We start from the raw sequence: 15,023 nt of genomic DNA on the forward strand, positions 1-15,023 counted from the left end.
AATAGCTATCTACTGCTGATGTTGGTATTGATGAAATAGCTATCTACTGCTGATGTTGGTATTGATGAAGTAGCTATCTACTGCTGATGTTGGTATTGATGAAGTAGCTGTCTACTGCTGATGCATTTGTATTAATGAAGTAGCAATCTACTGTTGATATTGGTATGGATGAAGTAGCTATCTACTACTGATGTTGGTATTGATGAAATAGCTATCTACTGCTGATGTTGGTATTGATGAAGTAGCAATCTACTGCTGATGTTGGTATTGATAAAGTAGCTATCTACTGCTGATTTTGGTATTGATCAAGACATGATGAAATACCCGTTATTGGTGTAGTTCACGAAGTTATCTAGTTGTGCCGACGATGTAGGTGAATAAGACTATATCATACAATAGGTTAATCAAGGTTAACAACTATGTAAATTAGGCATTATGAATATGTAATAATAATATTAATACCAAACTATCCGTAACAATGAGTTAGAAACGGCGACACACTATCATAGCAAAACACAATAAAATAAATTACATTATAAATTCTGTACCCCTTAGTTATATCGCTAAAGTGCTGTGTTGGTATAGCCAATTTATTAGAGGTCGGCCCCCAATAGCTATAGAGTATGCCTTCAAGAATAAACGCTTTGATGGTTTATATAGATAGATGGTTTTCTTTGAAAAGGGTCGAGTTCAATTTGCCTAGATTTATCTGGGGTACAGATTTGCAACTCTCTTGTCGCGGTGAAAAGCATAAACGTCATTGGGCTATTCCATTTAAAATCCACACTACCTCTGTGGCAGATTTTGGAAATATCTTCCACAGGGGGAGTATGTTTTCAAATGTAACTGGTCAGAGTTAATCATTTTAAAACCCATACTCCCCCTGTATTATGACTTTACCTATATCTTCCACAAATGGAGTGAGTATTTCAAATGGAAGTTACCCAACTGTATATTTTATTTGAAACTCGTACTCCCTCTGTGGCAGAATTTAGCTAAATCCTCCACAGGGGTAGTGTGGATTTTAAATGGAATAGCCCATTGTGAAAAATATGACGTGTCGGTTGTTTCAAAGCTCCAACGTTTTACTCTTCTTTTGTTTTTTCCTTTAGATTTACCGCATGTGTAACATTTTTTTGCAAGAAGGTTGAACTTCTTTTTAATACTACAAGAACTGTTGCATATACTTTTCAACTTTTTACATCATAAATAATAAAATGGATTTGTGAATCACAACATGCCTCCATATGCGCGTTGAAAAAGCATCAAATTACATACGTTATAAGATGCAGATATTGAACAAATAATTATGAGATACCTTAAAAGTTGTGGTATAGACTAATGCACATATTATGTAGTAATATCGTGTTGACTTATTGAAAACAAATGAGTTTGAGTAGAGTTATAAAGTTTTGAATAAAGTTTGAAATTTTAAGAGACAGAGAGTTCTAGAATGATGTAAAAGATCTGTTTACGTAGAATTTGAAGCAGTTTGTCTGAAAAGAAAGAAGCAATTCGTCTGAAAAGGTACCCATTATTCTCTTTTTAGTTTCATTTACTAGAATTTAAAAAAACTACTGACAAACGATGTCACTAATTTTTCTAATAAACAGATTTTTCAAAACGCACCATGCAAACATCATTAATACAGGGACTGTCTTTTGGAATTGCAGGAGGACATTAAAAAAGCTCTTCTGAAGCCTTTGAGGAGAGCTGTTTAGAGCATTTACAATATAACGTATGGAGAGAATGGTCAACTAACAAGAACTAAAAATCACTCTCCTATATCAGATTTAAGGAGAGCAGCAGAGAGTGATTGCTCTCACTCTCCTCAAAAGGCAGTCCCTGATTAATAGCATAAACAACAGAGGAAATAAGCCCAATCGGCATTAGAAGTTTGCAATGCATTGTGGGACAGTTTCTGCAGTTTTAGGACACTTTGTCCTTTGACCTATCGGGAAAATTGCTGTAATTATTAATAATTTATTTATTATTGTCATAATGTTATCATTAAAAATATTTAAATAATTAATTCATTTAATAATAATGTTTTTTAAGTTTGTTTTTATTCTAGTAACAAGTTTTAAATTATATTTTGTACGCACAAAACCCGAATTTTCCAGATAGGTCAAAGGGCAAAGTGTCCTAAAAAAACCGGAAGTTACAATAGCGATTTGGCTTATTAAACTTCAATTGCCCTTTACACGAACCCTAGACCTCCGGATTGAAAGTCAAGTCTAGTACCGTCGAAATCATCAAGTCGACTAGTCATTTGAGAAAAAAAAACCCAGAAGATATTTATCTACAGTACTTTATAGTCGAATTCTCCTAAGATACTGACATGTTCTCATCCAGTTTGTCTCACTTTGAAAAGAAGGAGTGGCTTGAATAAGCTTTTAAAGTTACACTTTTAAACTATACCTAATCTTATAGGTTGCGTAACATTTGTACACGTATTTCTCGTTCAACCACCAGTGTGTTTTTGGTTCAAAAACAACAAGTCTACGTATGGGTCAATCAAACTTTTCAATGATAAACGTCTCAATAACTATACAACAAAGGAAAACTTTAAAGACCTATACAATATCCACATTCCAGATTTTTGTCCAGGCTCCAATCATGATAATTGCCATGTAGTACATGCTCCTGCATACTGTCATGTTGTCAACTACAGACCACGTGGTGACTTACTTGGTACCGCTGACACCAAGTGACCCATTATTTCTCCTTCTAGAAATAACAACAAAAAAGTAATTGGAGATAATAGGTCTAGCTTTTGTACATCGTGTCTCTAAAAAGCCTTAAAATTTAAAAGGTTCGATGTAAGCAAATAAAAAAGAGCACGACAATTCTGTGTTATAGTCGCCGGGTATTTCCCTGGCTCATTACCGTAATTGTTGTGGAGTAGATACGAACCAATAAGCTTAAGTGGTAGGACGAGAAATAACCCGCGCTTTTTTTATACCCTGCGCGGCAGTACATATGCCTTCGTGTTGAGTTTGTAAACTATTCCCAATAAGGCAGGGTTTCTGATGTACTAAAGAGAGCGCATGTACAAGTTACAAATGTATGTTTTTTACTTCTTAATTTGCGATGTCAAAATCTGTTCTTGTGTTTCGATGAAGTTTTCAGATGTGAAAAGTTTGGCTATCTTCAGTACTTTTATCAGTATTAGTATACTTAGCAGAAAGAGACTCCTGCAAGTAAAATACAATGGTGGTATATAGAGCTACTTCATCAATACTGTTATCATCAGAAGATAGCATATTCGTCAACGCCGATAGCTAATACTTCATCAAATGGCACAAGTGCCATATTTTGATAGCTATTTCATAAACGCCCGTTAGAGCACCAAGTGTAACTTTATATGAGTACTTCATCAACACTATGCCAATAGTGAATAACTTCTTCATCAACAAACTATCAATAGTAGATAGCTACATCATCAACACTATCAATATCATCAGTTGATACTCTATTAACACTCATTTACAAATGATTTGCAGAGAGGGTATTAGAGTTATTCAATATGTGTTCATAGGGTTGTTCATCACAGGGACTCATCAACACTTGTTATGATTGGCGAAAATCTGCCTCAGCAACGCCAATAAAAACATATTAGACGGCTACTTTATCAACACCTTATAGATCATCGATACCTTTATCATCAGTAGGTAACATCTTCATCAACAGTAAGCCATCAGTAAATAGATATTTAGACACCAACATTTCTCAACTTCACCATTCAGTAGATTAATTAGGTCATTTTTTAAACTATGGCTTAATTATAGGGCCTATTCGTAAAACTATTCTAGTTGTATTGATACCCTTTGGTTTCCAGTCATTATGACAAGACTTCCACGTCAGCAAGATGTTTAAAATACATCAAAGCGTAATGCTGTACGTGCTAGCCATGTGCTCCAATAGAAAAATTTCAAGTTTTGAAACATTTTCTCAAAATATCAAGAGCTATCTTAAGAACTACTGAAACAATACTAGGCTTGTTTGTACTCATTTTAATGCATTTTTCATGCTGAATCCAAATATGGTCATGAAAATTTACATTTTTGAAATGTTTGAATTTTTTTTTTAACTTGTCGTCTGCAGTCGACACCCGCGTGAAGAGAGTTAAATAAAGGATGTATAAAAGATAACGGATGACCACACAAAATAAATGTGATGCGATGGTAAATGAGACATGGTATCATAATTTTAACTTGCTTATTTTGAGTTAGCTTTACATTTTGAGTTATATTCAAAATTCAAAATAAGTTGAGCTGTTTATATACTTCTTATACTGGCTGTATCAGAATGAATGGTACCCATAAGTTTTGATGTTTATTAAAAGGCACACTTCATTCAAATGCGACATCTGATCTTCTTGAAATGACAAAAAAATTGTTTGAAGAACTTTCACCATATCAATCTACAAATTGAGTGGATTTTTGCTGTATTTTGATGGGATAAAGCTTGCATGTAAATAAAAGCCATCGAGACTCCAAGCCAATATCTCTCAGAAATGTTGTCCAAGGACATATTTTCAACATACCTGAAGTTGATGGTGGATCAAATTGTCTGACATTGGTTTTCAGGGGGGTCAAAATGTAAAAAAAATGTACAATTGGGGTTTTGCATGGGTAATATCTCAGCTAAAAGTATTCTAATGGGTTCAATATTGGATAAGAGTAATGTCCTACCAAAGGGCTCTGACTGGCAAAAAAATTGACAGTAAAATTATTTTTACTTTTGGAGTTCTGACCCCCCAAAGTTGGTCCTGGATGGACGAAGTTGCATTTTGAGGGCCCTATATCTTTTAAAGTAAAGGAGTTACAAGTTTTCTGATGCCAGATTTGAATTCTACACAAATAAGTATCCCAGGATACATACTTTTCAAAGTTGTAAATGGTTCCCTTTATACATTTATGGACCTCCAAACGTCGTCTTTCGCGTTACGACACATTTTTTATGCTGACCCCCCTAAATTTCAAATTGATGCCACGGGAAAACGAAATGGAGTATGAAGCTCAAATTTTCGGGATTTTACTTTCTCATCAATATCTACCACCACACAGAAAAAGAAAAAAATTGAAGAGGTGCTGCGGTGCACATCCCTGGAGTTGACATGGAATGGGTCAGTAGATAATTACTTCATCAATACCGATATCAGCACTTCATTAATACTAATATCAGCAGTAGATGCTTGCCTAATACAAACATCAACAGTAGATAACATCCCCGTCAATGCCAATATTAGCAGTAGATAGCTACTACATTAACAATATCAGCAGTAGATAGCTACTTCATCAATACCAGTATCAGCAGTAGATAGCTACTTTATCAATACCAACATCAGCAGTAGATAGCTACTTCATCAATACCAGTATCCGCAGTAGCTACTTCATCATTACCAATATCAGCAGTAGATAGCAGCTTCATCAATATTAGCATTATAGTTATGAAGACCCACTCTCTATTCTTTACAGCAATTTATATGTGCCTAAATCATCTAATAGCCGGATGCAAATAAACAAACAGAAAAAAGAAACATGACATATGTATAAAATATAGGCCACAACTTTACAAAAGAATATTGTATTTGTATAACATGATTGGATGTACATAAATTTAAAAAAAAACTCTCTCAAAACTTGTGATACATCCTTCATGCAACATATCTCTAAACATGGTTATAATAAGATTATGTTGTTGCAATCAAAATAAGACACATTTGTACAGAATATAGGCCACAGATACAGACCGCTGTACAATGGATAAAGAAAGTAACACGTGGGAGTGTGTCCGTTATCTATTTTCTACCATTCCGTACGTTGATTTTAAACCCCTGCGGATTACTGCCTTCCTTACGACGTTTTTGATTGGTTATCACGCAATTTATTCAACTGAGTGACCAATCAAAATACAGCTTCAGCCATACCACCGTTCTTACCATGATGCCGATTGGTCCAATAAATCATATAATATTCTTCTGGTAACCAATCACCAAGCAGTACTCATTTGGGTTCAAACTTCCCTAACGTTTACAATACATGATGTATATTGAATTAAACATAAAACTGATCAACTGGACTCACATTTATTTGATTCATTGTTTAATTCAATATTTATTAAACCTGGATGAATGACAACCTTCACAAACAAATACATGATGTATATTTTAAGTTGTAAGGAATTTAAATTTGTATTTTCAGTTCAATAGACCATGCGTGGATTAGTCAAGCAATAATTGTTACGAGAAAAGAGCAAAGGATAATATTTACTGAACATCTTTAATTTCATTAATTTACTGTAAAGTCACACTTCATTAATGTAAAAACGACCAAAACGCTCTGTTCGTAATCAGTCTTCCATGTATCGTCTCATTTTACATCAGTACCTCATTTTGGTCGAGGGTATCATACTTAGACCAATCCACCTGCAATAACATAGGAATGGGGACCGGTGTAATTTATACTTTTTATTGGTATCATTTTTGCATCATAAGACAAGGAGGAGGATCATAGAATGTCTGTGGTAGTCATTTTTTAATCACCAGAGGACCACCTGTACATGTATCGCCATATGGTCTGTGAGAATCGTAATTATATTGTATACATGGTCCAATGGTCTTCCAATTCACCCATTTTGAGTCCAAATAACATTTTGAAATCAATTCGAATCAAATTTGAAGATAATCAGTCAAGTGTTAGTTTAAAATATATATATATATATTATTCGCTCTGCTTCGGCATTGAGCATTTGTCACTTTTTGACAGTGGACATACTATATTATTATTATCATATCTTGCCATTTATGCTCAATATTTATATTTTGTTATAAAAGGGTGTCAAGACCCATTTGTTAATTAATTACTAGGCTACTTGGAATATATTTTGGCCATAACCAGAATAAAATGGCAAATTTTGATTTGTGGATTTAGACACATTATACAGAAGGTTGTTTCTCAACTGATTTCATTTTTGGTATACTTGTCATTATATATCTTCCTCCATCATTGTTTGAAATACCAATAAACATTATTAAATATTAAAGATTTTATTTTCTGTTCCTATACCAGGAATAATACCTTTTTATATTGATATTCATATTCCTATTTTGTGTAATTTAGAAAATAAAATGGCAAAATTGGCCAAAATTGTCAAAAATAAATAACATTTTATCTTCTATCTCTATTCAGAATAATATATATTTTTTGTAATTTAGAAAATAAATGACGAAAATGGCAAAAATTGCTATATTTATCATCATGCATCATCCAAGCATACACTATCACATTGCAGCATATACCACCTTTTACAACATTACCGTTACATATATCGATAGCAAACCTCTTGAATGGAGTAACTCAAGACTGATTGATGAATAGATGATTATCTTGACATTCAGTATATAGTCACGGCCCTGTCAACATCTATTCATATCTTACTCTTCAACGGCTGATAGAATTTGGCTAATACCTTTATTTCTATCCATTTGCTCCATTTTTAAGCCGTTTTACCTCCTCAATGACGTTTTCGGGTGATTAACCATATAATCCGTATAACTCTTTTCTTCTATCTTAATTATATTAATTTGTATCCATTTGTCTTATATAATTTCTCATATATCTCTTTTTGCATGTGTTTGCCTCTCTCCTCTGTTTTTTTCCTCTTTCCTTCCCGGGAATTAACACCAACCCTATACCTAAACTCTTACACTAATCCTAACACTAAACTATTACCTGGTCTAATCCTAACCCTAAATATTAACCCTAACCCTAAACCAAACCCTAATTTGAGAGTGGTGCTCGGTATTCTTCCATTACGCCTTTTCTTTCGTTCTATACCTATCACTTCATCAGTCTCACACACACCTAACATACTAAATCAGCCCATCACACGTACTAAAATACTCGTACATCTTTTCTTTCCCACTTTCCCGCCACATACAAAACATTTTGCAGAAAACATTTAAATGTTAGGTTATATAAAGGGTATAAAACGTTGCAAGAACATTCAGAAAGCATTTGTCAAAACTTGATGCAAATCATTGCAACATAATATTATAAAATGTTGACAAGATATTTTGCAAAAATATTTTGACAACATTCACAAAATAGTTTTCATGACCTAGATATGGCCCCGACATTTAAAATGTCATTAAAACGTTTTGCCAAAATCAAAACGCGTTTATAACCCCTTAATACGTGTTTGGTGGGTTCTCAACCACAAAGTTCTGTAACTACAAGTGCTCTTCGTTTTGCTTCCAACACTTTTTGCTAAAATAACATCACAAACTGTCTTATCTTCTCACGTGGTCTAGTTTTTATAATTTTCATCCTTCATCTCGAAAATATGTTATCTATTATTCGATTTATATATTTTGATACTTATATTCCACATATTGGCCAATGTTTGATGACCTAGTATTTGGGAGGATATCCACGTAAGCAAAGTCGATATAATGACACTAGTTGCTCGTATTATTTCCCAAACTTCTCCTCCCATTTTATTTTACGTGACAAAAGGTGACAAGTAGAGATTTGTTTTTATTTACTCAAACAATTTTACAAGCTTGGTTTAACAGTTTAATACCAAGAAACAGAATTTGAATCAAAATCTAGTGTATGTATGCGATGCCTAGAAACACCGCCACCCTGTGTTTGTTATTGGTGGTATTTCAAAACTATAGTACTTACTTGCCATGTTAATTCCAAACATCATGTATAAACTATCCATATTTTTGTGAAATAAATCCCAACAGATTTATTCTCTAATCAGATTGATTTCTCTGCGTTCATCTTTGACATCCGGACTATTTATTTCGCATGATTTGACCCGCTTTCAATAAGATTATTTTCTCGCAAAGTCTTCAAATCCACTGGGAAGAAGGGTCAAAAACCACAAATTGAAATTCTTGATATGGATCAAATGTATGACCTGAATTTTGATCGATTGTTATTATTTTTTTCTCGATTTTGATCAAGTTATATGGATAACATAACGTCCGTTTTCTCAGTTTCATAAGATAGAGCTACTTCGTCAACACCAATATCAACAGAAGATCTGTCAGCACAAGGTAGTTACTTCATCAACGACAATGTCAGCATATATAACATAGTTACTTCATCAACGACAATATCAACAGAAGGCAGCACTTCTTCAACGGCAATATCAGCATGAGATGATTACTTCATCAGCAACAATGTTAGCATTATTATAAGATAGCAAATTCTTCAACACAAATATTTAGCAGATGACAGGTACGTGTGAAAAAGACTATGTCGTGAATCGGCATTAGATCAGCAGAAGATAACTACTTCATCAACGCCAACATCTTCAGAAGCGCCATTTCTTCAACGACAATTACAGCAGAAGATATAGCTAATTGGTCAACGACAATAACAGCAGGAAGCTATACTGTGCTGATATTGGTATTGATGAAGTAGCTATCTACTGCTGATGTTGGTATTGATGAAGTAGCTATCTACTGCTGATTTTGGTATTGATGAAGTAGCTATCTACTGCTGATGTTGGTATTGATGAAGTAGCTATCTACTGCTGATGTTGGTATTGATGAAGTAGCTATCTACTGCTAATGTTGGTATTGACGAAGTATAGCTGCTGATGCTATGAAGTAGCATATATACTGCTGATATTGCATTGATGAAGTATACTGCAGATATAAGTATTGGTGAATTAGCAGTCTATACAGCTGGTACAGTTGATCCAGATGAATTATTATCTATCTATTTCTAAATTACAGTGACATAATTGCAATCATCATTAAAACAAAATAAGACAATGAAACAAAAGATAATGTCATTTCATTGTTCATCATCACACTAGTCAAATAAAAATGTTCAAGGATGCGACCTTTTGTACTCCATAAACGGATTATCAGAAGGTCATCACACATTTCTAATTCGTCTTAATCATCCCCTTTGTTTCCATTTCCAGTTCCAGTCAACTAGAAAACTCCAGCAGTTGATATGTCAACCAAATGATGTCATCACGACAATTTTCAATTATGAATTTTAGCTTTCATTGCGATTATCACTTCTTAACACCACCGGCAGATTTGTCTAAACCGCGATATCAAAAACCACACTATTTGACACAATATTGGCAAATGATCACTAAAGAGTGATTTAATACTTTAATAAGTGGCGGTTCTCATAAAGAAATTGGACTAGGAAGAGCCACTCGGTGCTGTTAAGAGTCTACTTAAGTAGCGCCACTTCAAAATAACCCTTTTCTCCCTAAACAAACCGAGTCCCTTTTCCTCATCTCATTTTCCGCAGGTTCATACAGATATCCAATTTAGCGCGCGCGTATGGTGCTAATTTTGAGATGAGCACATTTTGAATACAACGACTCAGGATAAATTTGTTGACATTTGTGAAAACACGTGTATAATAGTAGTATAGAACGTTGTGAAAAGGAATAAGAATATTAAAGGACAAAAAAGGGCTCTATAAGGAAAAAATGTCAAAGAATATCGTGCAATGCTTGCTTTGAGGGATATTTGCTAGCAGAAGATGAAAACGAAGCGATGATACTGCCTCCGTTAGCCGGCTGACTGACTGCATGAATACAATCGTTCGCTGAGTCAGACGCATTAAGTTGATTAGTTTCTCCCCGGCAAATCGCTCGTCGGGTTGTGACAAACCCATGATTACCCTCTGAAAATTGCATTATTGTGATTAGGCATGAAGCCGGCTCTTTTTTTTTTAATTTACAGAGAGTATATAATACCGTATTAAGGTTTCAAAGAGAGACCAGTGCTCAGGTGTGCGGTGATGAAGTTTAATCTTTTAGTGATGGTTGTCGAAACAAGAGCACATACTGTGCACACGATGTCGTTGCCCAGTTCGATAGACGATGTCGTTGCCCAGTTCGATAGCGGGTTATTTGCTGTTGCTAATCAAGAGTAAGTTGCCAAAGGCTTGCCTCCGTGGTTTGGCTAGTGTACAAGTACAAGCCTACTATTTCCAAGGCTAATGTGCAACCTTTTCCATTGATTATGTTCCCCGATCTGTCGATATGATGTGATATAATATTATTACACCTTTTTGAGAAAAAAATATTGTTATCTTTGATGAACAACCTTAGGCAAAACTCAAGGTCGTCAGTCTGCTAATATAACAAATTCGAATGTTGATGCTCACTAACAATGATGAAGCTACTGAAACAAATACAATATATCTACATGATCTATGTATCAACAACAACAATAACAACAACTTTTACTACAATTAACGACAACAGAAGTTCCAAACTTTTTTGAGATCCAAATTTCACTTTAGGTCTATGCAATGGGCTGTTTCTGTTGAATGGATTACTCCATTTGGAATCTACACCCCATTTCTTCCATGAGTGGTGTATGGATTGCAAGTGTAATAGCCCAGTGCCATACCTCATGAGAAGGTTACAAAAGTTGATGTTCATGCAGGTGGTGGCCGCATTGCATTCTCTGAATTCAGTAAATTTTCATCGTCAACCGTGTAATTGAATGGGATTATTTTGAAATTTAAAACGCTTGAAATATCACAAACAAATAGGCCTATGTTGATAAATAATACAAATACAAGCTAAAACCGTTGGGGTTCAATAATAAACCCCACAAAACTAACCGACTATATTGGAAAATGGCATACGGCCGGGCGGTTACACAAGTTGCCGGCTCGATCATGTCATCCGCCGCCTGTGTTTATGTTTGTTTGGACTATCATTTAGAAGGAAAAAACAGACAAAATGTATTTACACTATTTGTAGTTAAAAGCGCTATAAATGTGTGCTTTAGTATCTAAAATTGACAATATTATTAACGAAATAATTAATCAGCGCGGTTAAGGCCTTTCTCTGGTGCAATTGATCCCTGGTTCGATTCCCGATAGAGGCAAATATCACAAATTCATTATCTGCTCTCTCCATTACTGCATTTGATATACCTGAATGACAAAGATCTCGTGGCTAGTTCTGATCAGGGTAATGCCTGGCTATATGTACACCATATACAGTAAGCCAAAAAATTAAGGTGCCAGTTGTGTTCACCCCTGTATATCCTAAATTAAGACAAATATGTCCAAATTAAAACAAGCAGCCAATTACATGTACTCTTTAGCTCTAATTTAAGACCTTACTTGTTGAAATTGGTTGAGAATTAAAGAAACAGTGATCTACAACCTAATGAAGAAACGAAATCAAAAGTTGCACTTTTGTGTTCTAATCAATGAAAGCACGACGCTAGTTTTAACGTGCTAATCAATGGAAGCGCAGCGCTAGTTCTCCTGTTCACGAACGCTTTGTGTACAAATCAATAGGGCATTTAATGCAGCAAACTGCAACTTTTAAATTGGTATCTTCCTTGAACAATATCAACGAATAAGGTCTTAAATTCGAGCTAAAAGATGCAGCTAGTGGCTGCTGGTTCCAATTATGACATATCTGTCTTTGTTTGGGATATACAGGAGGTGAACATAACTGGTACCTTAATTTTTTGTTTTGGCTTACTGTACATCACTGCATGGTATCGTGGGAGAACAGTGTATGAGATTCAATGATTCACCAAGGTTACATAAGAAATCAAACACTCTCAAGATCAAGTTCATTTCTACAAGCACTTCTCTCAATATAATAGAAAACAAAGTGAAAGAGAAGCATTCGTTAACATATTTATTTCGCTCGAATTTGAGCGCATTTTACCCAGAATAGCGGTAAAAGATCTAAAGTTCCTACTCTGGAAACCTCTTGATGCATTTACGACATCCACTCTCTAATATGGTGCTACAGGTGTTGAACGTGCTCTACATGTTTATATCCTCACTAGGGGTCTCCATAGTTCATTTCATAATCTACTAATGTTGACTGCAAATAGCACATTACGGATGGAACTTAACCCTTACCGCTCGAATGTTGCCTTTGCAAACGACATCTTGTTTTTTGACAGTTTGTAAAAATGATTTCAAAATCTGAAAAATGTCAGATCATATTTGAAGTATTGAGCGTATAAATGTACATTATTCAGTTGAATTAGTACAAACATGCACAGTTTGTGTGTGGTGGTTCTTCGGGGAGTTTTGAGTTTCCGATTGTTCCATAAACATTAAACCTCAAGTCAATATACTTGCTAGACAATATAAATTTATACTACAATCGGCAACTAGGAAGCGCTAAAAATTGACCAATTAAATGAATCGTTACTTCTGATGCCGAAAAGATTCAAAGCTGTTCAATGGTAGATTAATACAATCGCTTATTACAACCAGTGACTATGAAATTGAGCGTTAATATTGTTTAGAAGCGGATAATGGATGACTGAGTCCGACATAACGTCACTATTATAGCTCTAAATTACTCATGTATTTGATGTAAAACATCAAATATTCATAATCACAAATGGGGTAAAAATTACACGTAAATGTACATTAAATATTCATAAATGATCCTTAATAACATAGGATGTCACGGTGACATGCACATTGTGAAATTTGAGAGAGGATAATAAGGTTAAATCTAGGGTAGGATTTAATCTTTTATTTTATTAGGAGTGCAGGGTAATATTTTCAAAAAGGGAAGTGATCATTGAACTTTCTGAATATATCGTAATGGGAATTTGATGTTGTTTGATGGTGTTTTTGGAACTAAATAAGAGGTATTCCAAAATATGACGTGTTTTACGACATTAAAACTTTTGGCGTAATTTGTATAGTCAAAGTGTTGAAGAAGTAATGATGAAGTAGTGTATCCAATGCTGATATCGGTGTTGATGAAGTAGCTATCTACTGCTGATATTGGTGTTGATGAAGTAGTCTTCTACTACTGATACTGGTGTTGATGAAGTAGTCATCTACTGCTTATATTGGTGTTGATGAAGTACCGGTAGTATATCTACTACTGATATTGATGAAGAAGCTATCTGCTGCTAATATTGGTGTTGATGAAGTAGCTATCTACTGGTGATACTGGTGTTGATGAAGTAGTATATCTACTACTGATATTGGCGTTGATGAAGTAGTATATTTATTAATTGGCATGAGTGAAGTATAGCGATCTACTACTGATATTAGTATTAATAAATCAGTTTCTTATCCACTGCTGATAGTTTGTATTGATGAAATACATTGATATAATAAAAGTCAAAGAAAAAAAACAAAACAGCGCGAGTCTGACGAGTTTGTCAATCAAACTCCAGCACAACCCGTGATTGGCTATACTCTTGCGTAACTACGGTGGTGCCTTTGTTAGTTTCGCGATACAAACCAATCACGGGCCGATGGGAATTTGATTGACAGGGTCGTCAGACGCGAGCTAGTTTCTCTATATCTAGCTTTTTACATTTTTTGTTCATTTCTCGGTTTGTTTATTTGGTTAAGCTTAATTGTTCTTGTATTGAGAGGTATCGGTGTTGATTGATAATGTGTTGCTGTTGATGAAGTAGATATACCAAATGATGATGGCAATGGTTGAATTTTTTATTTTCTATCTGCTATTGACATTGGTATTGATAAAATCATGACGATGTAAAATCCGTGGAATAAATCTGTTTTTTATTATTTTTCCGTAGCATTATTTGTTTAAGTTTGCTTGTATTTGAGAGAATCGAAATACACATTTGTAATCTTACATAACGAAATGTCGACTGGCAATATCAATTAGTCAGGTACAAAAACACCTAAATATAAATAAAATGTGAATTGCTCAACTATAGGTATACCTACCGTACTTATCATAAACATGCCATTAAACATTGATCAATTATTTATCAAAGTGGATACACATCTTTAACATTATTGTATTTACTTTTGACAACCGCTCTCGTATTACAAATATTTTGGCAAAATTTCTATTACATAATATTGTATCACATCGGCTCATTGCATTGCATGAATAGTTGTTCCGGTTCACCTTCACTGCATTTTTTGTACTGCTATAAATTTTAAAGCAATGAAAATAAGAGTGAAGAGGAAAGTTGCACTTAAGTTAATGAGTTTTTGTCGTGTATGCTGCCATTATATTGCTAA

The sequence above is a fragment of the Amphiura filiformis genome, chromosome 17 (genome assembly GCF_039555335.1).
Source record: "Amphiura filiformis chromosome 17, Afil_fr2py, whole genome shotgun sequence".
Taxonomy (NCBI): Eukaryota; Metazoa; Echinodermata; class Ophiuroidea; order Amphilepidida; family Amphiuridae; genus Amphiura; species Amphiura filiformis.